Here is a 14,787-nt window from a genome sequence, read left to right as displayed (position 1 = left end):
AAAAATGTGTTTCTTCGAAATTTTAATTTTAAAAATGCAAATTGATTGATCTAATTAATTTACATAAAAAAGGACGCATAATATTGATTTGGGGAGGCCCATAGCTTAGATCTTTTTAACCTTTGGAGCTTTTTCTGATCTATAAGCTAAAGTTCACTTAGCAAGTAATCTCTTTTTCTTTATGTAAGAACTTTAGTCATGAAATCTAAAGTGCATTTATATAATTGGCTAGTACCTAATGTAATGTAGTGTTATCTTTAGTCATGAAATCTACAGTGCCTTTTATAAATTATGTAGTATAGTCTATCTATTAAATCTTTTAAAATATATAACTATATGTTTATATAAGAGGTTTTAAGTTTAAAATTCAACAATAATTAAATTTTATACTGTACCAAACATTGTTGCTCTGTTTCTACTGTACCAAAAACATCTGAGTGTACTATGACTAGTTCAAGCTTTTATTATGGCTCGAGTCATCATGAACAAGTTTAAACTTGCCTCAACTCGGCTCGTACTGACTCAATTTGTTCCTTAGTTTGTGAGCTCGGCTCGTACTGACTCAATTTGTTTCCCAACTTGTGATCTCGGCTCGTACTGACTCAATTTGTTCCCTAGCTCGTGAGCTCGGCTCTTACTTACTCAATTTATTCCTGAATTATAGCTGAATTATTACCAAACTATTCTCGAATCATAAATTTTTTACTGCACCAAACCAAACCCGAATAATTCATTTGTCACTATGTTTGTACCTACATCGAAATCTATATAAAAGTACATTTAAATTTTCATTTTTCTTTTTAGGAGAAAGAAATCTCAAAATTTTTGACTAGTTATAAACTTATAATTAATTTGCCATCTTATGTAATGGCTATTTATTGCACTTAAGCCCACAATCCTTTAATATGTAATGATCAATATGATAAGGTTGGTTTTGGTCCCCTCATGACATATATTAAACTTATTAATATGATATGATATGATATAAGATAACTTAGTGAAACATGTTATGCTAATATTGTAACAAATGGCCAAAATTTATTAGTTCTCTGCATAGCTGGTGCCCATAAATGGATCAAGGGTTAGGTACTTAGGTCAAAGCACAATAAATTCTGTACTATAGTCTATCCATTAAATCTTTTAAAATATATAACTATATGTTTATATAAGAGGTTTTAAATTTAAAATTCCACATTAATTAAATTTTACACTGTACCAAACATTGTCTCTCTGTTTGTACTATATCAAAAACAGCTGAGTGTACTATGACTAGTTCAAGCTTTTATTATGGCTTGAGTCGTCATGAGCGAGTACAAACTTGCCTCAATTCAGCTTGTACAGACTCAATTTGTTTCTCAGCTTGTGAGCTCGGCTCGTACTGACTCAATTTGTTTCTCAGCTTATGAACTTGTTTTGTACTGACTCAATTTGTTCCTCAATTTGTTACAAGAAGAAGATGTAACTTCATTTTCAACTATTATTTTTTTGTGTGCTCATCATGAGAAGATGAAACTCGTGACAACAAGAAGGTGAGATTTTTTTTTCTGGCTCGTGGTCTCTGCAACGGCTCATAGAACCAAATTTTGTGGTCTATGCAGGATTCATAGTATGAATGAGTAGGCTCAGCCCAGCTCATTATGCCATAAATTGACTTCAAATTTTGTCTAATTTGATTCGACTGAGCTCGTTTAACACCCAATTTTGTAAAAAATAAAAGGAAAATGTTTCTTTGAAATTTTAATTTTAAAATGCAAATTGATTGATCTAATAGTTTACATAAAAGAAGATGCACAATATTGATTTGGGGAGGCCCATAGCTTAGATCTTTTTAACCTTTGGAGCATTTTCTGATCAATAAACTAAAGTTCACTTAACAAGTAATCTCTTTTTCTTTATGTAAGGACTCTAGTCATGAAATCTAAAGTGCATTTATATAGTTGCTCGGAAATTGCCGACAACCTTCAAAAAATTAAATATATAATTCTTTTTTTCTTTTTAGGAGAAATAAATCTCAAAATTGTAGACTAGTTATTAATTTGCCACCTTATGTAATGGCTATTTATTGAACTTTAGCCTACAATCCTTTAATATGTAATGATCAATATGATAAGGTTGGTCTTGGTCCCCTCATGACATATATGAAACTCATTAATATGATATGATATAAGATGTTTTAGTGAAACATGTTCTGCTAATTAATGTAATAAATGGACAAAATTTGGTAGTTCTCTGCATAGCTGGTGCCCATAAATGGATCAAGAGTTAGGTACTTAGGTCAAAGCACAATAAATTCTGTACTATAGTCTATCTATTAAATCTTTAAAATATATAACTATATATTTATATAAGAGGTTTGGAGTTTAAAATTCAACATTAATTAAATTTTATACTGTACCATATATTGTTGCTCTGTTTCTACTGTATCAAAAACATCTGAGTGTACTATGACTAGTTCAAGCTTTTATTATCGCTGGAGTCGTCATGAGCGAGTTCAAGCTTGCTTCAACTTAGCTCGACTGACTCAATTTGTTCATCGGCTTGTGAACTCGGCTCGTACTGACTCAATTTGTTCCTCAGCTTATGAACTCAGCTCGTACTGACTCAATTTGTTCCTCAGCTTGTGAACTCGGTTGGTACTGGCTCAATTTGTTCCTCAGCTTGTGAACTCGGTTGGTACTGGCTCAATTTGTTTCTCAGTTTGTTACAAGAGGAAGATTTAGCTTTTTTTTTTCTTGTGCTCATCATTTGAAGATGAAACTCGTGACAAGAAGAAGGTGAGATCTTTTTCTGGTTCGTGGTCTCCGCAACGGCTCATAGAATCAAATTTTGTGGTCTATGTAGGACTCATAGTATGAATGAGAAGGCTCAGCCTGGCTCGTTATGTCATAAATCGACTTCAAATTTTGTCTAATTCAACTTGACTCAGCTCGTTTAACACCCAATTTTGTAAAAAAAAAAAAGGGAAATGTTTCTTTGAAATTTTAATTTTAAAAATGCAAATTCATTGATCCAAGTAATTGACATAAAAGAAGATTCACAATATTGATTTGGGGAGGCCCAAAGCTTAGATTTTTTAAGCTTTGGAGCTTTTTCTGATCTATAAGCTAAAGTTCACTTAGCAAGTAATCTCTTTTTCTTTATGAAAGGACTTTAGTCATGAAATCTAAAGTGCATTTATATAATTGGCTAGTACCTAAAATAGTGTATCTTTTCAGAAAAATTGTTTCATAAAGATGACAACATATTTTGGTGTCTTTTCAGAAAAATATAAATGCTTTGTGCATGTCTTTCTCATATATTTTCATAAAGTGTTTATAAAATCAGAACATCTTTTGCTAGCTGTCATTATAATCCAATATAAAGCACCATCCTTAGAATATTTTCATTTTTTTCTGAAATTATTCTGATATATACATGTTACCCTATGTTACTCCGATACTTCACTTAGGGTCCCGTATCCGTATCCGATACTGATCCGCCAACAGTTGGCGTATCCGATACTGATACTTCTCTGATACGGATTAATATTGTTCTGATACGACTGTATTATTTGCCCAAAGATTAGATTTAATTATTCTTGTTTCAGATTCCTTTAACCACTGCAATAGACAATATCTTGTTACAAAGTCTAGTAATTATATTATTTATTGTATATTTGGATTAAACCTTCAGTTTTTTTACAAATTTGATTTAAATTATGATTAATCTAAATAGTATAATTAAAATAATAAAAAATAATATATATAATAGACATATCATATCCGAGCTTTTTAAAAATTGCCGTACGTATCACCGTATCCGATACGATACCCGTATCTGTATCCATGCAACATAGATGCTACCAAATTTTTGTTTTTTTACTACCATATATTAATATATTTCTGTATTAAAATATGCATTACTTTATACTATTTTGTATAGAGAATATTTGTCCTCTCTGATACTATGACCTAAGAAATAAATAAATAAGGTGCATAAAATAGGGATTGATTTAAACCTTATATTTAAAAATGGCCCAAATCCCAGACAAGCTTGTACTTTACTAATCATCTGTAATGCAGCTTTTTTTTTTTTTTTTTTTTCCTGATATACATTTATTAGGCCTTATCTTGTTGTCTCTAATTTACTAATCAACTTTATTTGATTGTAGTCAATAAAGTGGTCTAACACAAAAAAAAAAAAGCAAACTATTGTCTTATAATAATCTCTCTTTTTCAAACTAGCCAGTTTAATTAGTACTCTGTGTTCCTAACTAATCATTAAATTTATCATTGTCTCTAAACATAGCTATATATATTTGGACTTATCTGCATGCATCATTTGTTTAGGTAATTATGTACCACATTACTTGTCAGAAACCTTTAATGGACTTGCACTTAATTAAGTGTTATCCAAATTAGAAATTAAATGCATTTGTACAAAAATTTATGTAATCTTATATATATAATATTACAAAGCGAATTAAGTAAAGTAGAACAAGACAGGATAAGGTGGGAATTAATGAGCCAAGAGATGATTTTCACCCCTTACAAAAAGTTCTTGTGGAATATATACTATTATTATGGGTCTTTGTGCATTTTTTAAAGCATGAGACATATTTGTACCTCCTCCTCAGTGTGGACACTGAATTTCAAACATAGCTACGACTTTTATGTAAGAAGAATGATGCTCTCTAGCCACTATAGATAGAATTCGTATCCACTGCAATAATTAAAAAAGAATCTTTTGAATTAATGCATATCGACTGTTTGATTTGGTTGTATCAGTTTCGTTTAAAATCAGACGGCCGTGATGTGTTAACTCAAAAGATGCTCTTTTGAGTTAATGCATACGATACAGACTCGAATATGTTTTGATTTATGTTCTCATATATCATTTTAGAGATTTTCTAATTTAATTCCTAAATATGTAACCCTAAAGAGATTAATATCCTCCTGATTTCTTTTTTTCATAGCCATGTAATACTTTAATAATTTGTGTAAATTAAGATATCATATTATGAGAATTAATTAATTTGTTACTTACTGGCATTACTTAACAAGCTAAATGATTCAAGAATTAAAATGTATTAAGGCAGAGGTAATAATTTTGGGCTCCAAATACAAAAGCATTATATTACTAAAGTACAAATAATCAGAAGCAATCATAACCTCAAACCTGAACATGAACATGCTGTAAGAAAATAGATATAAGCACTTGATTGTAGTAATTAATACTTTATATTTTGACTAGTTAAGTGACTTGAAGTTGGAGAACTGAGCACCTACCTTGACATATGCATGACATAGATCATAAGTAGACTTATAATGAGATGCTCTTGTTTATAAATTATTTCATATCACTTGCATGTGTATTGCCACTTGTACAAAACTTAAGGTCTAAAAGCTACCTAGCTGAACCCACTATATATATCTTGCCACTTTGCCAGTATCCAATTCATACAGAGATACTTTTTGCACATGGAATAGGATAATCAATCCCCTATATATATATATTCTGACAACTTTTTATTTTCACAAGAAATTCTATTGTGCCTTGTCATAAGTTGTCTACATTACATAATCAAGCAAGTGATTACAATTTATTATAAGTGAGATTATATATGGTAAAATGCATACTGCCGATCGACCAGTGTAGCACAGATCCATATCTCTATTTTTAAATTTTAGATAGTCGATTTGAACGGTTAAATATGATCTTCATATGAAAGTAATTGGATGGTGAATAATTTTCAAATCAAGTAATTTTCTATCTATCTAAAAAAACAAAAATATTTTAAAAATTGTAAAATTTGGTCTCCAAGTACATTTTCACATGAAGATTATGGTTCATATCAACTGGTTAGACTTTAATAACGAAGATATTAATCCAATTTTCCTTGGGTGGATTAGCTGCAAAGTTCAAATAACAACTACATGATTTTTGGCTAGTAAACTAATTAATCTTGTAGATAGCTAGATCAATCATGCAGGATTGGAAACATATTTTTTAGTAATTTTGCTAGTTGAACTACCTAACTATATATATATATATAGGTCTGTATATGCTCTTGCAAGTAGCTATGGAAAAACATCCATGTATTGTAAAACAACTTTGCAAATTTGCATACATATGTTGTAATTATGCAAAAAGGTATATGGAGGCATGCAAGCTTAATTCGGAAGGAATTCAAAGAATGAACCTATGTACATAAATAAATAATACAAGTATCTGGGGGTGAATTTAGAGAAACTTGGAGAGATATATATATATATATTTGATTTTGGCAAAGGCATGAAATAATAATAGCGTGGAAAGCATGATTGCAAAATTGGTGAAAGCTGTCCAATTTCCACTCAACCATGCAATGCATGTGGACTGTCCAGTAATTGCACATATATATATATATATTCATAGACATGCTTATAATAATTATGATCTCTATTTTTTCATGAAAGAAATAAAAGACATGCAAGCAATTATGTATGTTATTTCTTGTCTAATGCATGTCTACCATTTCTCATATCTCTCTCTCTCTACCTATTCTGGTCATTAAATTTAAAATCTTCTTGTTTTATATAGAGAATTTCTGTTATTATGAAAAGCAGAACAAAAACAACATGAAAAATGATCTTTTTTGTTTTAAAAGAGAAAAACCAGAAAATGGTACATATTATACCTTCTGCTATATAAATATTATGTTATATCATGTTTTTTACATTAAGTTCTGACTCAAATATATATAATAATTTGTAATATTTTATTCTGAGTTTGGTTTCCTTATTCAATTCAATACAGGTACAATTAAAATTGAAATTGGAATTCTATGTTCATTATTTTATCACCTTCCATGAGTGAGATGAAATCATAAATGAGTGAAAGGCAAGCACAGAGAACTAGAGAGAGAAAAAGAGAGATCTACTTGAGATTTATTGATGTGGCTGAATTTTTTTTCTTTTTGATTGAAGAAAACTGAAAGGCAAAGAAATTGAGAATTTGCATGTGCAAAATCAGTTCATCATGCCTACAATACATGGGTCTATATCTTCTAAAGTAACTCAAATTTTGAGTTTGGATTCAAGTCTGTCCAATCAAATCAGAACAATCTTATCCAAATTGGAAATTAATTTGTCAATATAAATTTAAGACTGTCCAATCATTTATTATCATTTATAATTTATTATTATTATTATTAGTATTAGTATTATTATTAGTATTAGCAAGTGCAAGTCCAGTAGAATTGGAAAGAGCCATAATATAAATCTCCGATTAATTAATTAAAGCAGAAGGGAAAACGTTTAATTCCAAAAGGGGCCAATTCAACTAGCTCATGTGAGAAATGAGTACAAAAATAAAAAAAAATTATAAGACCTAACTTTGACCCAATTAAGTCCAATATTAAAATCACAATGCTTAAATTGAATTGCTAATAATATTTTTCGGCCAATGTAAGACCGCATGTTCGATTTAAATTCCGATTTTTTTATATATATCCAAAAATTAAATCAAATTACAAAAAATAACCGAAGCACCGTTGAATTTCGATTATTACCTAATCCGGTTATCCAAATTATTACCCAATCCGGTTATTGGATAACCGGATTTGATAGAAATGTTCGGTTATCCACTCCCCGGACTCAAAATGCACAAATCCGGTTAATGGTTAACCGGATTTGTGCATTTTGCCTTACTTTTTTTTTTTTTTTTGAAAACAGAAATGTTTTATTTTTGTATTAAAATATTAGAAATATTGAATATATTTCTTTGAAAATAGATAGAATACAATATAATTTGATTTATTAGAAAGACTGCAACAAATAACCCGGATCAATATTTTTCAGATCGGATTTTTCGCGGCTGTAAGAAAAATTAATATATTTCTTTATGTGTTATTGGAAAAAAATAAAAATAATTAGATTCTGAGTTATTGATCCCGGTTCAAAAGTCACTTCTAGGTAATTCAGAAAATATTGTGATCCTTCTAGTACATATAATTTATAAAAAGTTGTATCTATTTTTGAAAAAAATCAAAAACTTTAATTTATTTAATTATTGTTTTTCAAAAAGAATTCTCAAAATAGATACAACTTTTTATAAATTAAATGTACTAGAAAGGTCACAATATTTTCTGGATTACCTAGAAGTGACTTTTGAACCGGGATCAATAACTCAGAATCTAATTATTTTTATTTTTTTCCAATAACACATAAAAAAATATATTAATTTTTCTTACAGCCGCGAAAAATCCGATCTGAAAAATATTGATCCGGGTTACTTGTTGGAGTCTTTCTAATAAATCAAATTATATTGTATTCTATCTATTTTCAAAGAAATATATTCAATATTTCTAATATTTTAATACAAAAAATAAAAAATTTCTGTTTTCAAGAAAAAAAAAAGAAGAAGGCAAAATGCACAAATCCGGTTAACTATTAACCGGATTTGTGCATTTTGAGTCCGGGGAGTGGATAACCGAACATTTCTATCAAATCCGGTTATTGGATAACCGGATTGGGTAATAATCGAAATTCAACGGTGCTTCGGTTATTTTTTGTAATTTGATTTAATTTTTGGATATATATAAAAAAATCGGATTTAAATTGCTTCTTTGTTTCCCAACAAATTGACACTTCAAAATTCTCATGTTTACCATTGTATATAATAAAATTTTAGTTTTAATTAATTTAATTAATAGTAACTAGCATAAAAAAATTGTACAACAATAGAAAAAAAAAATGCTACAAGCTCTTTTATAAGTTTGATGATATTTTAAAATGTTTATTGTTCCATGACATCGTCTTTCTTCGCAATACTAAACAAGAATTGTTTAGTAACTGTAATTTTGAATTACCTTAGAGGATCTGAATCACAATCCGAATTGGTTTTGTTGCTGGCCCAATTTAGAGGGGAGAGGGGCGGCGTCCGACGCCCATCGGACCACTTTTGTGTTCGATGGATTCTCTTCACTATCAGATCTGCTTTAGGATTCGCGCGCGCAATTTCGCATCTGCTTTAAAATCCGTACACACGAATCCTAAAGCAGATCTGACGGTGAGAGAACCCATCGAAAACAAAAGTGGTCCGATGGCCATCGAACAGCCCCCTCTTCCAATTTAGAGTATTATCCGCACTTTGTGCAAAATGAGAAATATATATATCACCTGTATTACTAAATATGTCAGAGCTTATGGGGACATGGAATTGGTATTTGTTTGGAGTACACATATTATGTGACAAAATATAATGCTTGACACGTCTAAATATATAAAAGTTATAAAATAACATATTTTTTCAATGAATGAGCATACATTTTTTGTGATTATGGTCTTATGACATGTATAAATTTGGCGTGCTTATTTTTTATATAGTTGACAAAAATTTCAATCATATAATAATTAAATATTAAAAAAGAAAAAAAAAAGTTCTTACAATTCACTCATCAGTTACAAAATATTAGAGGAAATCAATTTAGTCATTTGTTTGAAAATTTGTATGAAGCTTTTCAGCTTTACGATAGCATACGTTATTGTTGTATATTATTTGGTTATGTTTGTTGTGAAAGCAACAAATAGTTTTGCAACTGTTGTACAACTTTTGATCAAAATAGTATTTGCTGGTTTTCTTTAATTGATGGTTGTCGTTGTAATTCCAACTTTTATTTCTGGCCCCACCTCAGTTTATCAATGTCAGCTTATCATATAACGTCATGTTACACTTAGAGAATGGCCAACCTGGCTAAGAAGGGAAGACCAAAAAGTGATGTTTACCTAGTTTTTTTATTAAGAGTCGTTTCAAAATTTGTATTAAGTTATGTTGGAATAATATATTAGGTTTTTATTCAAAATAAGGAATTTTCTAATTTGTACTGTAATGCATGTATGTTTTTTTTTTCTTTAATTGGATTAATAAAATATTAATTTTAATTACTTTGATTCAATTTCATGTTTAATGATTCTTTCTTTCAATACCTTTTTGAAATAAATTCAATCAAATGTGAACGGTTTATTTGCAAACTTGACACTCCTTGTCAGAATTTTTCGATGAACAGAAAAGTCGAATTGAATCTGAACCGGTACCGAGGAACAGGTTTGGTACCGATCATATGAAAGTCATCTAATAATTACAACGTTAACGCAAAAACAATGATGAAAACCAATAGGAATTGAACAATTTGCTATTCCTTTTCTCAATTGAACCCGCTAAATCTAAGATTGGGATCCCCAGTCGGATCTAAACCCATGTTCCAATTGAACCCGCTAAATCTAAGTCCGACAAAGATAAATGGCATGGCGCGATCGAGGCAATCCAGCACAAATCTTAATGAATTTATCTCTTCCTCTTCTCAGCCAAATACATGAACCTCAATTTACAAAATTAATTTGTCAATATTCATCTAGCACAAGTTCCGTAAAAACAGGAGGAAAAAAGTTAAGCCCAAAATGAGCCCAGTTAGCTAGCTCATATGAGAAATAAGTACAAATTATAAACAATATAAGGCCTAAATTTGATCCATTAAAGTCCAATGTTCAAACCCCTATGCTTTAATTAATTTTTGCTTGTTAATTTTAATTTTTAACCTCTTGGAATAATAAGCAAACATATATATGTTTCTGTCTGACAAATGAATAGAATATGTTGTTTTATTAATTGCGCGCCGTGTTTTGAGTTTCATTTATGATAAAGATAGATTGAATGTTGAGTTAATTATATGAATTCAAATGCTAATCAGGAGTGATATGATATTACCCTTCTAAAATTCTCAGTTAAGAAATGAAATAGAGTTAGTCTATGGTACTATGCATATTACGATTTGTTACCGTGCTACGGTTCTATATTCGAGTTTTCAAATCCTAACGGTCGATCCGAACCGTTCATCTTGTTCTCCATATTAATATGTGTTTGGAGACCAAATTTTACATTTTTTGAAATTTTTTTACTATTTTTAGATTTATTGAAAATCACTGTTTTTGGATGGTCCAGAATTTTCAGATCAAGTGATTTTCTAAATATCTAAAAAAATAGTAAAAAAAAATTCAAAAAATGTAAAATTTGGTCTCCAAACACATATTAATATGGAGAACAAGATGAACGGTTCGGATCGACCGTTCGGATTTGAAAACTCGAATATAGAGCCGTAGCACGGTAACAACCCGTGATATGCATAGTACCATAGACTCACTCAATGAAATAAGGTCTTCTAAAAATTGAGTAAATTTGTGATTTCTAAAAATATATGGTATTAGGAATTTTAAAGGAAGATATATGATAATTTCAATTTTTTGCAGCTATACATGAAATTCTTCTTTGTATTTTTGCAGCAATACATGAAATTGAGTTTACTTGACTCAATTTGATTAATCACATGACTCAACAGGAGCAATAGTTAATCACATGACCCAACAGTTAATACACCATTCCTTGCATGATTTGTTGTTAATTTAATGCGAATAGTATGATGAAAGGGTTCTCTTATTTACAGGGGCAGACGCAGAATTTTGATCAGGGTAGGGCAAGAAATTATTGAATCGGGTTTAAAAAGATAATCAGATCCAAACCCATTAAATAATCAGATAATAGATAAAACATTATAACAAAAACAACAAAAATAGTATTATAACACAATTTACTTCCATAATATTTAGATAATCAACTACTAATTAAAACATGACAAAAATCCAACAAAATAGTATTCTTTTGCATAACAAAAACAACAACAAATATTATCCTTTTACATATTAAAAACAAAAAAAAACTAGATACTAGATAATTAAGTCATGGAGAGAATGTTCCTTTATGGGTCTTCATAGATTGGAATCTTTGCATTATTCTTTTTTCATCGATACGCATAAACAATTCCTTCTCAATGTAAGTAACCAACAAATCATTCAACCATTGATCTCTCATGGTACTTCTTAAGTTATTTTTCACGAAATTCATTACCGAAAATACCCTTTCAACACTAGAGGTCGCCACCGGCAATATCAATGCCAATTTCAATAATTTGTAAACCAAGGGATAAACATTGTGCTTGTTTGTTTCCACCATTTTTTGAGAAAGTTCACTTAAGCTCTTTAGGTCAAAATCTCTATCATTTTTCATATCTAAGTGGTAATTCTCCAATTAACTATCTAGGGTTAATAGATCGTATTGGTTGAAATTAGAGTGATAAAATTGAGCAAATTGAAGCAACCTATGAAAAAAAGTTTGATATTAGTTAAATGATGAAAAAGAAATATAAATAAGAAGTTAGGTAATCATGCATAAAAAAGAGTATTACCTATCTTTGTTAAATGATGAAGAATATTTCTATGTTTTTCTTCTTCTTTTTTTTGTCTATGAGGTTTTTTTTTTTTTCTTGTTGTCGAGAGTCAGGGAGACAGGATAGAGAGGCAAGTAGAAGCAGCCTATTTTTTGTTTGTTTGGTGTTTGGTTCAACAAACAGAGAGAGTCGACAGAGATAGAGCATCTTCATTTTTTATTGGATATATGCTAAAGTGCTGGGCCACACCTTTCTTTAGTTTTTTCAAAATGTCAAACCAAATGTAAGATATCTCAGAGAAGTGAGAACTAAAGTGCTGGGCTAGCTGTACATTTCTTTATTTTTTTCCAAAAAGTCATGGCAAGAGTAAGATATCTCAGAGAATGCGGGTCACTTATTTACAAAATTTAATATGCAATGGGTCAGCCATTTTAATTTGAGCTAAATGGTAGGATAATAATAATTTTCAGGGTAGAATAAAGGCTCAAAATTCAGTCTTTGTAAATTAATTTTGAATTTTCAGGGTAGAACAGTTCTCCTACCCTGTGCTACAGTAGATCCGCTCCTGCTTATTTATATACTCCAAATGAAATATAATATACTACTTTCATTATGATATGAGATAAACAACTAGCTAGTATATATATGTAGCATTCAACCGGTGATATTCAAGTTTGTTTTTTTTTTTTTTTTTTTCAATTGTATTGGATTTTTGTTTCTGGCAGGTCTTCCTTTGAAAGCCGAGAAATATTTGAAACAAGATAAAGAACCTACATAATTAAGTTGTTTGAAGTACTATATACATATTTAAAATATGACACTTGACACTTCTAAATATAATAACATAAATTTTGAATGAATGAGCATTTATTTTGTGATTATGACACTTGACACTTTTAAATATAATATAAATGATATAATAACATATTTTTTGAATGAATGAGCATACCTTTTCTGTGATTATGGTGTTATGAAATCTATAAATTTTGACGTGCTTATTTTATATATTATGAAATAGATAATAAAGAAAACCAAAATTTTGGTTACAATGAAAATTTTTAGTTCTTAAAAAATGCGCAAAATATATATTGGAGGAAACTAAATTATGTTTATTATTTAATTTCATTTTGTAATAATGCCAAAAAAGATAAAATTCTCTAATCATATGACATCAGAATGTGTTTAAAGAGAAGACTCAAGCTCCGGTTCGGCTAAGAAGTTGTTGCATTCTCAATTGAATTTGGGAATAATCGTTATATGATTTAAAAAGAAGAGCCAGACAATAGATCAGGGCAAGGGTAAGAGAAATGCTTTGAAAAAAGAGCTTGTCGCTGCAGGAGGAATCAACTCATGAATAGACGGGTTACCAGCGACTTAATATAACAGGTATTCCGCTAAATGAGAATAAACACAAGAACATCACTTCAGAAGAGTTAGTTAATTAGGAATTGTTAATAATGGGTCGGATCCATTGCAGATGTGTCATTATGACAGTTATTAGCAAGATTCGTTAAACCGATATTATATTGAAATTTTGTAAATTTATCGCTTTGATAAGGCCAGACTATGTATTGAATCAGATTATAAAAAATTAAACAATTTTGGAGTTTTATTCAAAGCTATAATTAGCTGAAATTGAATTTATTTTATTAAGTTGGAATTGTAAGGAGATTTATTGTGTTTTTTATTGATAAAAAAAAATCAATTTGTATCTGTGTACTATGTATAATATTTGAGATTGATTTCTTCTAGCTTATGAAAAAGTTTAATAAATAGGTATCACTTTTACGAAATGAGATTTCAATAAAACCAATTCAAAACTAGAAACATCGAATGATATGATGATGATGTAGCATCGAGTCCGACCAAATCCGAAAAGAACGAACCCGGTTACATCCTATGATGATGATGTAGCACCAAATAAAAGGACGTAGCGCGAATCTTAATGCACCAAATAAAAGGATCAGACGATGGCACTATAACGCCTCTCACACTGTTAGCGGGACCCGCGATGTCATATCAAGCAGACCTCTCTCTCTATTCCGTTCGAAGTTTATCGACCCAAGAAGAAATACAAAATGATCAAAGCCCAGACAGTGAAGGCCCGAGATAAAAGAGATTTCAGATAATAAAAGAAAATCAGTTTTACAGAATAGCCCTTAAAAACCCAAAAACCCCTAGATCACTCCTTTAATAGTTATAAACATGGCAACCCCTCAAAATCCCAAATATGCTTATAATTAAGCCCCTAGAGCTTGATAACTTACCAAATTAACCCTAGAAAATCATAAAATCCAATCCAACGTCTTTAAAGTTCATAATTAAACATGCCCTTGGCTGATGAATATTTATTAAATAAGCTCCAGAAAACTCTAAAACAACATGTGAAGTCCCTGATAATTTATGAAACACCCCTCGCCACTTTAAAAACTTATAAACAAGCCCTCAGAGCCTAATATTTACCCAATTGACCCTAAAAGTTATAAAATCCAATTTAAGCATTAAATGTTTCTATTTCTATCTTCGAGATAATTCCAGTAATAAATTGA

This window comes from Carex rostrata, chromosome 34 (genome assembly GCF_964058835.1).
Source record: "Carex rostrata chromosome 34, lpCarRost1.2, whole genome shotgun sequence".
Classification (NCBI taxonomy): domain Eukaryota; kingdom Viridiplantae; phylum Streptophyta; class Magnoliopsida; order Poales; family Cyperaceae; genus Carex; species Carex rostrata.
The sequence above is the reverse complement of the archived record's forward strand: the minus strand, read 5'-3'. Positions refer to the sequence as shown.